The sequence below is a fragment of the Phalaenopsis equestris genome, unplaced genomic scaffold (genome assembly GCF_001263595.1).
Source record: "Phalaenopsis equestris unplaced genomic scaffold, ASM126359v1 Scaffold000002, whole genome shotgun sequence".
Classification (NCBI taxonomy): Eukaryota; Viridiplantae; Streptophyta; class Magnoliopsida; order Asparagales; family Orchidaceae; genus Phalaenopsis; species Phalaenopsis equestris.
In genome coordinates, this window is record NW_018164444.1 from 61,614,465 (window position 1) to 61,625,429 (window position 10,965).

Genomic DNA, 10,965 nt, shown 5'->3' on the forward strand with positions numbered 1-10,965 from the left:
ATGTATGAAAATATATATTTTATATTTTAAAAATAAAAATAATAATAATATTTTTTATGTGATATGAAAAGTTTGAGCGGTGTAATCGTAAAAATACAAAATTTATCACTTAAAATAATTAAGCGAAGGATATTTTTTTTAATTATAGATTTTAAAAAAATGAAAATCTAAACCACTGATATAAATTTAAAATATTTAATTAAGGAAATAGAAATATAGTATCACAACAACCCCAAATAATTGTTTTGTTTGTTTCTTCTTAGTAGCCCATGAGTCAGGCCCCTGCAATTAGTTTCATGTCAATTTCGTATCAAATCAATTGCCTTATAAGAAATTATGTGGTAGGTACCCATTCTTTTCATATACTTTAAAATATGGAAAATTATATCATTTCAATTAAATGATGGAAGATTTACATATATACCCACCACTCAATTCCTATGTACTTATATGTGCAACACCCAAATTTTAGTTTTTATATATATGTCATATTATATATACATGTGTACATCATGAATGTGTAAACACGAATCCCGAGGAAATCTAATGATTCATAAGGAAGTACAACAAATGAGGGTCAATCAAAATGAGACTAAGAGGCAAATAAACATCCAAGATAGTTGAGTCACAAAAGTGATAAAAAGAACAAACCGAGTCTGAATCTATCAATCCAGAACAAGACAAATAAGCATATAAGCTAAACACCACGAGAAAGTGGAACGAAGGTATTAAACTAACTCTTGATAAACTAACTTGAGGAAAGAATCTTGTTCCTCGTCATCAAAAGTCATCCCACGGACGCTCCGAGGTTTCTCGTTAGGGACCAAGAATTGTCAACACGATAGAGCCTCGCAATAAACAATGACAACAATCTGATGATTTACTTTCTGCTTGCTTACAAATCCTAATTGTTAAGTTTTTATTGTCATTTTATTTATGCCGGCTCAGTAGTCTCTTAGTGTTGATGACCATTATTAGTCTTTATCATAAACAGGATGTAATACTTGGATGGCACTTCAAAATTGAAATTGGGTTTAATTTTTTATTAGCTTCTAAGTTGAGCTAACTTTAGACATTTTTGTACTCTTTCTTTTCATTTAGTTAAATTTCTTTTGTTAGCTCCTTATTTTATTTTTAGTGCACTTAAGTAAAATATGAGTGTTGCATTTGAGAGATATTCACCAAGTTTTTTTTATAAATTAAATAAGACTCAGGATATGTTTGGGGCAGCTGCAATTTTTCCAGTTTATGCTGATAAACAGCTGATCCTGATAATCTGCTGATGGGCAGCTGATCTGAATAAGTTGGTTGATTGTTTGGTTTGTGCGTTTGGAAAACAGCTTATTCTGGATAAATGACCACTCTGTCCCTGTTCTGGATAAGCTGTTTAGCTGTTTGTTTTGTGTGTTTTGTAGACAACTTATTCACAGATTTTTTTAGTTGAATGAATAATCTATCACGCAGAATTTGTTATTTTCGCAAATGTCATGACATCAAAATGCAAAAGAGTTGAATAACATTTATATAACTCAAAAAGTTCCGATTACATCAACTAAGCACAGTGACATATACGAAAATGAAATACACATTCATACACTAATATGGATTATAATATAACCCAAAAAAGTAAAAAATCCATGTTAAAATTACAAGAAAAAAATGACAATATTGACTTTAAAATGTAAAAGTACATCACGACGAATGTTGCCCGGTTCTGATACCTTAAAACCCCAAGCAAACCTGTCCAACTGGGATATCGTAGAAACAGAAGCACTCGAGCCACATGCAGTGGTCTCCCGTTGTGGTACTATCAAACTCCGAGCAGCTGTGTCCAATTGGGATATCATAGAAACAATTTATACTTTATGCCACTTATTAAAAACATCACTTTCATTTCATGCCACAAAATCACAATTTATACTTCATGCCAACAATTCATAAAGTACTTATTAGCAGTTGTGCATTGAAAACAGATGCAGCTTACAGAGGTATCAGATGCAAATAACAAAAAAAACAGTATAGTGCAAATATAGTGCAAATATAATAACTCAGAAATGGAGGCTATGCCAAACCAAAAGCAGTATAGGGCCAACCCATATAAAATAGCAGTTATGAACATTTTTGAACATTGGAACATAAAATAAAATGGAATCGAACAATTCCAAGAAACCACAAAATAGCACAACTCATAAAACATAACATAGTAGTTGTTGCTCCAAATCTAATTGAGCAGTGGAAACCATTCGACAATGTGTGGACATCCCTGAAGAAACATGAAACACAACCCGGAAAACTGTGAAAAACTTCAATCACGAATGACTGATATCATCTGCTATTTGTTCTTGTAAAGTCGTCATCTCGGATGCATCTTCACCTTCTCGAGTGCATGCATCATGTGAATCCAATTCTTCGTGTGACGTTGTACGTCCCACATGGTATTCGAATGTTTCAGGTGGGATTTGCACTGAATCATCTTCTAGAACGGCGAACTCCGTATCATATCTGAAATGATGACATCGGATGAAATTGTGTAGTGGCATTGTGCCAACAATTATTTGTACTTGCTTTGGAAAAGGGTAAGCCGGTATATCTCGTAATATGACCCACTTCCTCTTCCACACTCCGAACGCTCTTTCAATTACGCCGTGCAATGAATAGTGTCTTTTGTTAAATAACTCTTTCTTGTCTCGTGCTACACCACTAGATCTTTCAAAATCAGGAATGTGGTACTTCGTATCTGGATAGGACTTTAGATATCCCCTTTGTAATGGATATCCGACGTCAACCAAATAGTATTTACCAAGAGGTGGGCACAAAAATCTATGTCTCAAGTTTCTAGTAGCGAACTTGAAAACACGACTATCGTATTGCACATGTTAAAAAGGTAAAGCACATGTTAAAAACACACACTACCATATTGTGTGGGGTCGTCGCACTGGCCGATGTACTCAACTTTATCTGCACTAAATAGGCGTGCATTGACGTGTGTTTCATCAATAGCTCCAATACAGTCCTAGAGTTACAGTTAAATTTTTTTTAATCTTTCATGTAATAAAAGTAGACGTATGAATATAGTGGTAAAGGCTGACCTTAAATAATGACACGTACCGAGGGTCATTTGCAATTTGTGAAGGAATTGAATAGAACGTTGGATCCTCGGGTTTCACTACCTTATTGGTCAAACTCACCAGAGAGTTCAACCGATTGAGAAATATCAGCTGATGGTTTCTGATGAATGTTGGAATCGCTCCATAGCCCCTATGATTGATTCATTTTGAGATAAGATGTATAGAGTTATTGGAAGCACTTCTCTTGGCGTTGTTCTTGCTGAGCCGTGTAACCCATGAAGGCTCCGGAGTTCATTAAACAGATCATGAAATATTTCTTTTATCATACGGAACATATTGAAGAATCGTGTTGGATCGCCCTGTAATAACTCACCGACCTATCTGTCTCTTATTTCACTTGACGTCATACATGTGTTTCGGTCGACGTGTTTAAGATAGTAATAGTACAACAAGGTAATGGTAAATACGACTGTGCATACGTGGTTGACTTCTTCTTCATCCATACTACAAAATTAATACAAGGAAAATTTATAAACTTTAGTAATGGAAAAAAAAAACAACTTTGCTATGAAAGATGAAAAGTACACAATTGAAATTTGGGAAAAACATAGAAGGCACAAGCGTAAAAAATAAAATTTGTGCATAGTACAAGCTAAATTAAAAACATCCACTAGGGAGAAAGGAAAAGTGTCATCACAGATACATAAAATAGAAATATAGAAAATGAAATACATAATAACTCAAACATTCATCCGTCCATAAAAGAACGCAAGTATTTGACTCGGTATTTCAGTTCCAACTTCATTAAAACTGTCTTATGTTTGGATCTCGTAACACCTTCACGTATTTAATATAGTCATCATCGTCTGCCTTAACATCAGAATATGTATTGAGGACTTGAAGACACTTCTTAATTGAGCTGTCCTACGAGGAAGAAGACCTAGCTTTGCATGTTTCAACCAATGTATCAATGGTTCCTTTTGATGAAAGCGACCCCTTTGTTCTTCTTTTCTACCCTAGGACACTTAGGCACGCTAGCGGATTGAACATCTATGTGAAAATTGCTAGGGTCTTCTCCTGAATCATCTATCTGCACGGTCTCCATCCCTTGGGCTGAGCTGCCAAACCCTAGATCATTTAAGGTGAACACATGAGTTCCTGTTGCGACAACCCCAATGAACATGTCATCTAGTTTCTCCTCCATTACTGGATCAATGCCAATCAATTTAAATTTTTTGGTTGACAGCACTGTCTGATATAGATTACAAATTTGTATTAATAAAATTGTTTCAACTCAATGCGAAATTAGATTCAAAATAAAAAAAAATATTAGATATTTATGTACCTGTAATTTTTCAGCCCACTAATCCTCTGGTGCATCTATTGTGTGCTTAACTGGATCCTAACCCATTCACGTTGATCCTATTTTCAGTTCTTTCCATAGTTTCCAATCCTTCTTTAACTGATCCCATTTGTTCTTCAATTTCATGCAATCATAATCTCTTCCAATCCCAATCACTTCCTTGAATTTAACCATAAGATTTTGTCACTCTTCTTTATTAAAATAAGTAGTGGGTCTATTTCTCACCTCAACCTTCCACAGAAATAGATCACAAAATATAATAGTTACCTCTTTATCCCACATGGCAGAAGATCCAGCCTCTTTAGCTTTATTCATTGTGTTCTGTATGTCAGTTATAACATAATTCAAATGTGTGATATGTACAAACCAAATATAAAAAAATTGTTGATTACTCATCTGTTAAAACATGCAAAAGAATAATGCTTGGAGTAAATATAACAACCTATGTAAAAATTGTCACAAAACTCTTAACTCATGATGAATGCATAAGGACACTTTGCTGAAAAAAGACAACCATGTTAAAAAAAATCAAAAGAAATAGAACACAAAGCTATAACAAACTAAAAGCGGAAAAAGACCCCTTTGCTCTCACAGTAATTAGATAGCTAATCCGCCTACAAAAATTAGCAGCATAAGTGAAAATGTTTGTTTTTAGAAGAACATAGATCTATCCAAATGCCACAATAATGATGCACGAAACCCTCATATTTTACTCAAGCTCCGCCGATAAATTAACCTTCAGCAATCAAGAAACCAAAATAAGAATGGCTACCTATTTTCCAAAATCCATATAAAAGTCAAATGCCATGGAAGACGAGAAGATATACTTGTAGAGCGAAAAGCCGAAAAAGAAGATGACGAAGGAGTCAAACGCCAAAGAACCAGAGGGAAAATGAACAGGATTCGTAGAGAAGGAGCGATTAGGGCTAGACTAATCACAAAAGATTTTCCGCTGGAGGCGTCGAGGGCAAGGTCATGGGGAGCGTCACGGGAGCGAATGAGAGGAGCGAAGTCACGGGATCGAATAGGGTTAAGGGCCAGATATGTAAAATTAATTCATAAAATGTGCGCCCCCCCATCCCCCGTCGCGGTCCCCGTCATTCACAAATATGAAAACATAGTTTTAGATAATCTGGCAATAAGTGCTAACCAAACGGGACGGTGGCGTTTTCAAAATGCTGCCCGCACTTTTAAGCTGCCCCAAACTGGCCCTCAATGTATGCATTACTAATGAGGTATGGATTAAGACCCAAAATATGTATTTCTAATTAGTTTGTATTACAAGGCTCATACTTTGAATATATATTTGAATCACCAATACCCAAAAAATATATAAGTAGTACAAGAATCATAATGAATTCTACAACTTGCAACACAATTAAGATTTTAATCAAAAATCTTAAATCCTCCATATTTCTCTTGCCCATGTCATCAAATGTTGCTCTTTCTTTATATTCTCAGCCAAATATTTTCTTATACCATCCATCCACTGAAGTAGTTGCAATCACGCTCTAATAGATTTCTAAGGCATGTAAAAATTTAATTCGTGATTCTCCCCTCTATAGAAAGTAAACACCACATACATTAAGGTTCTTTTTGGGGCAACTACAATTTATCCAACTTTTTCAAATAAGCGGCTGATTAGCAACAGATGCAGATAAACCGACTGACTGTTAGGTTCGTGCGTTTCAAAAATAACTAATTTGCAGTTATTTTTGGATAAATTACTATTTTTCCCTTGTGCAGTAAAGTTGGTTGCAACAGACCTGTCTGTCATAGTAATATGTTAGCATCACATGAAGCCAAACAAGTGTATACAACAATAATAAACCAATCAGAGGAATCACGATCATTATTTGCACTAAAATAAATAACTAACTAAGGCATAATCTAAATCAAGCTAAATAACTATTTTATTTACGGTAAAATAGAAAACAACTGTACGAATTTAATAATCTGAAATCAAGGTTACATTCCTAAGTGATTGCAGGTAAGAGCGAACAGGAGGAGGAATGGAGTTTTGGGTCTTTGTATTTGTGATCCCACCATTGCCTTCTCGCTTGCTTACATAGCGAATGTATCTGCATGGGTTTGGTCATGAAGGTGATGTCTTTGGCGAAACCGGGAGAGCAAGAAGAGAGGGAGATTGGGAGGAGGAGGTAAGGGAGAGGAGAGATGTGGTGCCCTAGCCAGCGTCGATCCTCAAATGCAGTCGAGCGAAAGAGAGGGGCACGAAAGGAATTGACCTTGAATGCAGATGTGAAGACGCAGGCCGCGGGGTCGATCCTGCGGCCAGCGTCTAATATAAACGTAAAAAAAAAGTTTCCAAATACGTCGAGCGAACGGGTGAATCAAAAGTCGGACTGACGTTTTCAAAACGCCAAACGGAGTTTTAAGCTGCCCCTAACAGACCCTAAGTTTCAATCACAATAAATTTGATGAATTATAATGCCCTTCAAACTCGAGAACTAACTTGAACTCATATTTAGCAATACGACCCTATTGAATATCAAAGCGGAAGTGCATGAGCTTTAGAGAAGAAAATATAGATATGATATTCATATTGATAGCACTAATAAAAATATTGCACACAATTAACCCAATATTAGACATTTGTTAGCCAATGATGAACATGTGATAAAGAAATATATAAGTTGATAGGAATTCTTGTAACTGTTTAACAACCAAGGCAAAAACTATGCTCCCAAAAGAATCTATAAGCCAATTACAAATTGGACATGACAATTATATGACCTTAAACGGTCAAGCATCTGTTTATTTATTAAGCAATTTTTTATGCCTATTATATGCCTAGTCCATGAAAGGCAGTCATTGAGAAATCAAACAAAATCATTTTGCTATTGTTTGAATTCAATAAATATTAAAATCCACAATGATGATATCACTAGGGAATGATAATCACAAATATGTGCATACTTGGACTTTTAGGCCGACATTATGCAGAGAAAAAATTAATACGAATCCACACAATTAACGACATGACTCTCCAGAAACTTCCTGTTGTTCAGGTGTTCGGTGGGGCAAGATTTACCACACGTCCACTCAAAACAGTGAAAGAACAAGTTTAATATAACTTAATTGCTTAATCCACAAAACTAACGAGAGGCCAATGAAAGCACATGGGGTCTACAAAGTTCTTGAAAAAAGATAGTAACATCAATCTCTATAGAGTGTTGCAAATTTAACATTTAAAAACCATATATTAGAGGTTGGCTCAATACAAAGAATACAAATTTCTTCTACAAATATATATATATATATATATATATATATGAGGCTGATATCTTAGGTCGGTGGTTCGAATACCCTTATACATACTTGGTCTTAAGGATGTGTTAGCTGGAACCCGATTTCCCGCTCTCGCCTTCCCGCCTCCAGATCGCGAACATCGCGAAACCTCCCCCGTGCACACAAGAAAACTCCTGCTCCCGCTCTGTCGCGCAAGCTCCCGCTTCCGTTCGCGAAAGGTCGCAACCCTGCTGTTCGCGAACCGCTCCTCTGTCGTGAATAGTCGCGACGTCTCCCTTCCTCCCCTCCTGTTCGTGATAAAAGGTATTGCGCAGCTCTCCTTCAATTTATAGCACGACCGTTTTTTTGTGTTCTTCTTCGGGCTTCCTCGGGATAGAGGAAGAGAAGTGCAAGCAGTAGTACCTTGCGACAAAAGAAAGAAGAAAGAAGAAAGAAGAAGAAAAAAAATTGTTCTCCCTTGACTTCTTCTTGGTGGTTTGTGATAGAAGAATAATTGGATATATTTCTCTTGTAAGTTTGTCTTCTTCGGTGTATCTTGATGTAGAGTTTCTTCGATGTATCTCGATGCAGGAGAGAATAAGAAAGAGAGAAGAAGGGAGAGCAACGAAGTGATAGATTTCTCTTGTCTTGTAAGTCGAGATGATCGACTTGTGTAAATTCCCCAAGTAGTAAAATCCTCTGCAACTTCGTGTACGCACTATATAAATTTGTGTGTTCCGCTGTGTTACTGTTTGCTGGTGTGAATTTTTCTCGTTCTATTATTCGCGTCGTAAAAAATTATTCTTCTATTTTATTTCTATATATACCACAACAACTGGTTTATCTCACAACAACTGGTATCATAGCTTTGTTCGGATCAGAGGAAGAATGGTGACTGCATATGACGTGAAAGTTTCAAGGATTGAGAAATTTGATGACACTGATTTTGGTTTTGGAAGTTGCAGATAGAGAATTACCGCTATGGGAAGAAACTTCATCTTCCGTTATTGGGGAAAAGATCTGAAAGGATGGATGAGGCTGAATGGAAATTGTTAGTTTGACAAGTTGTGGGGGTTATTCGATTGACCCTATTGAGGTCCGTTGCACACAACGTTGTCAAGGAGAGGAAGACTGCAGATCTCATGTCAGCCTTATTAGGTATGTATGAAAAACTATCAGAAAATAACAAGTTGTACTTGATGAAGAAGTTGTTCAATTTAAAGATGACGGGAGATATTTCTGTTACTCAACACCTAAATGATTTCAATACCACCACAAATCAATTGTCGTTTGTCGAAATTAATTTTGATGATGAGATACGTGCACTGATATTGTTGGCAAAGTTGCCAAATAGTTGAGAAGCCATGAGAATGACAATTAACAGTTATGCTCGTAAATCTAAATTGAAATATGATGATATTCGTGATTTGATTTTGGCTGAGGAGGTGCACATGAAAGATTCTGGTGAGATCTCAAGTTTGAGTTTGACACTGAATGTTGATTTTAGAGGGAGATGGCAGGACATGAACTTAAATAAAGGGAGACCAAAATCAAAGTCTGGTCAGCAGACAACCTGCTGGAATTGTGGCAAAGCTGGCCACATAACGAGGAGCTGTGGGAATCCTAAGAATATAAAGAATGATAATGCAAATGTGGTATCTGAAGAAGTATATGATGCACTATTGTTAGCAGTTCATGGTTTTAATGATGATGGAAGTGAAGAGGAGAGTGGGTCCAGGGCACCCGTTCCTATTGTTCCACAGACAGATGGTGGAGAGCCACAGAGCTATGAAGAAATCTTGTAAGATAAAAGTTCGAGCAAGTGAGAGCTGACAAAACTTCCACCAGGGAAGAAAACATTACACAACAAGTGGGTGTACCGGGTGAAGTCTCAGCGTGATGACAGTAAGAGGTACAAGACTAAACTTGTTGAAAAAGGTTTTCATTAGAGACAGAATATTGTCCATGCAATGAGAGTTGTAAGCAGAAACAAGAGTAAACCAGGAAATAGTTTGGAGGTGTAAGACTATTTGGACCCTACTGATGTGTTGACTAAGGGTGTTACCCTTGAGAAACTAAGTTTTGCACAACTTCAGTTGGTCTTCTGAAGTGAAGACAAATGCTTTGAGTGGCAGAGGTGGATGATTCATGTTCGAAGATAAAGTCGACGCCTCCAATGGATGGTATTAGTTTGAGGAAGGAGAAGTTGTAGCTTGTGTATCGGTCTCCAAGCGAGAGTTAGCTGGAGCCTAATTTCTCACTTTCGCCTTCCCGCCTCCCGATCGAGAACATCGCGAAACTGCTCCCACGCACACGCGAAGACTCCTGCTCCCGCTCCCGTTCGCGAAAAGGTCACGACCCTGCTGTTCGCGAACCACTCCTCTATCGCGAATAGTTGCGACGTCTCCCTTCCTCTCCTCCTATTCATGATAAAAGGTATCGCAAGGCTCTCCTTCAGTTTATAGCACGACACTTTTTTTGTTATTGTTCGGGCTTTCTCGGGATAGAAGAAGAGAAATGCAAGCAGTAGTTCCTTGCGGCAGAAGAAATAAGAAAGAAGAAGAAGAGGATTGTTCTCCCTTGACTTCTTCTTTGTGGTTTGTGGCAAAAGAGAAATTGAGTTTATTTCTCTTGTAAGTTTGTCTTCTTTGGTGAATCTCGGTGTAGAGTTTCTTCGTGTATCTCGGTGTAGAGAGAGAAGAATAGAGATAGAAAAAGAGAGAGCAACGAAGTGAGAGCTTCCTCTTGTAAGTCGAGACGATTGACAGATGTAAATTCCTCAAGTAGTAAAATCCTCTGCAACTTCGTGGACGTAGGTGATTTGCCGAACCACGTAAATTTGTGTGTTCCACTGTATTGCTGTTTTATGGTGTGAATTTTTGTCGTTCTATTTTTCGCTTCGTCAAATATCGTTCTTCTATTTTATTTCTATATATACCATAACAACTGATATATCTCATAGTAGGAGGTGGTTCTCAAATTGTTCGATACGTTAGGAATAATTGAAGGCTCGTATAATAACATCTCACCATTCCTTCTTTTAATATATATATATATATATGGCCCTAAAATTTTATCTTTATAATTAGAACGGCAAAGGTCCTTCTATTTTATTTCTTTATATATCATAACAACTCGTATATCTCATAATAGGAGGTGGTTCTCAAATTATTCGACATATTAAGGATAATAAAGGCTCATAATAACATCTCACCATTCTTTTAATAAATATGTATATATATATGACCCTAAAATTTCTACTTTATAATTAGAGCGGCAGAGTTC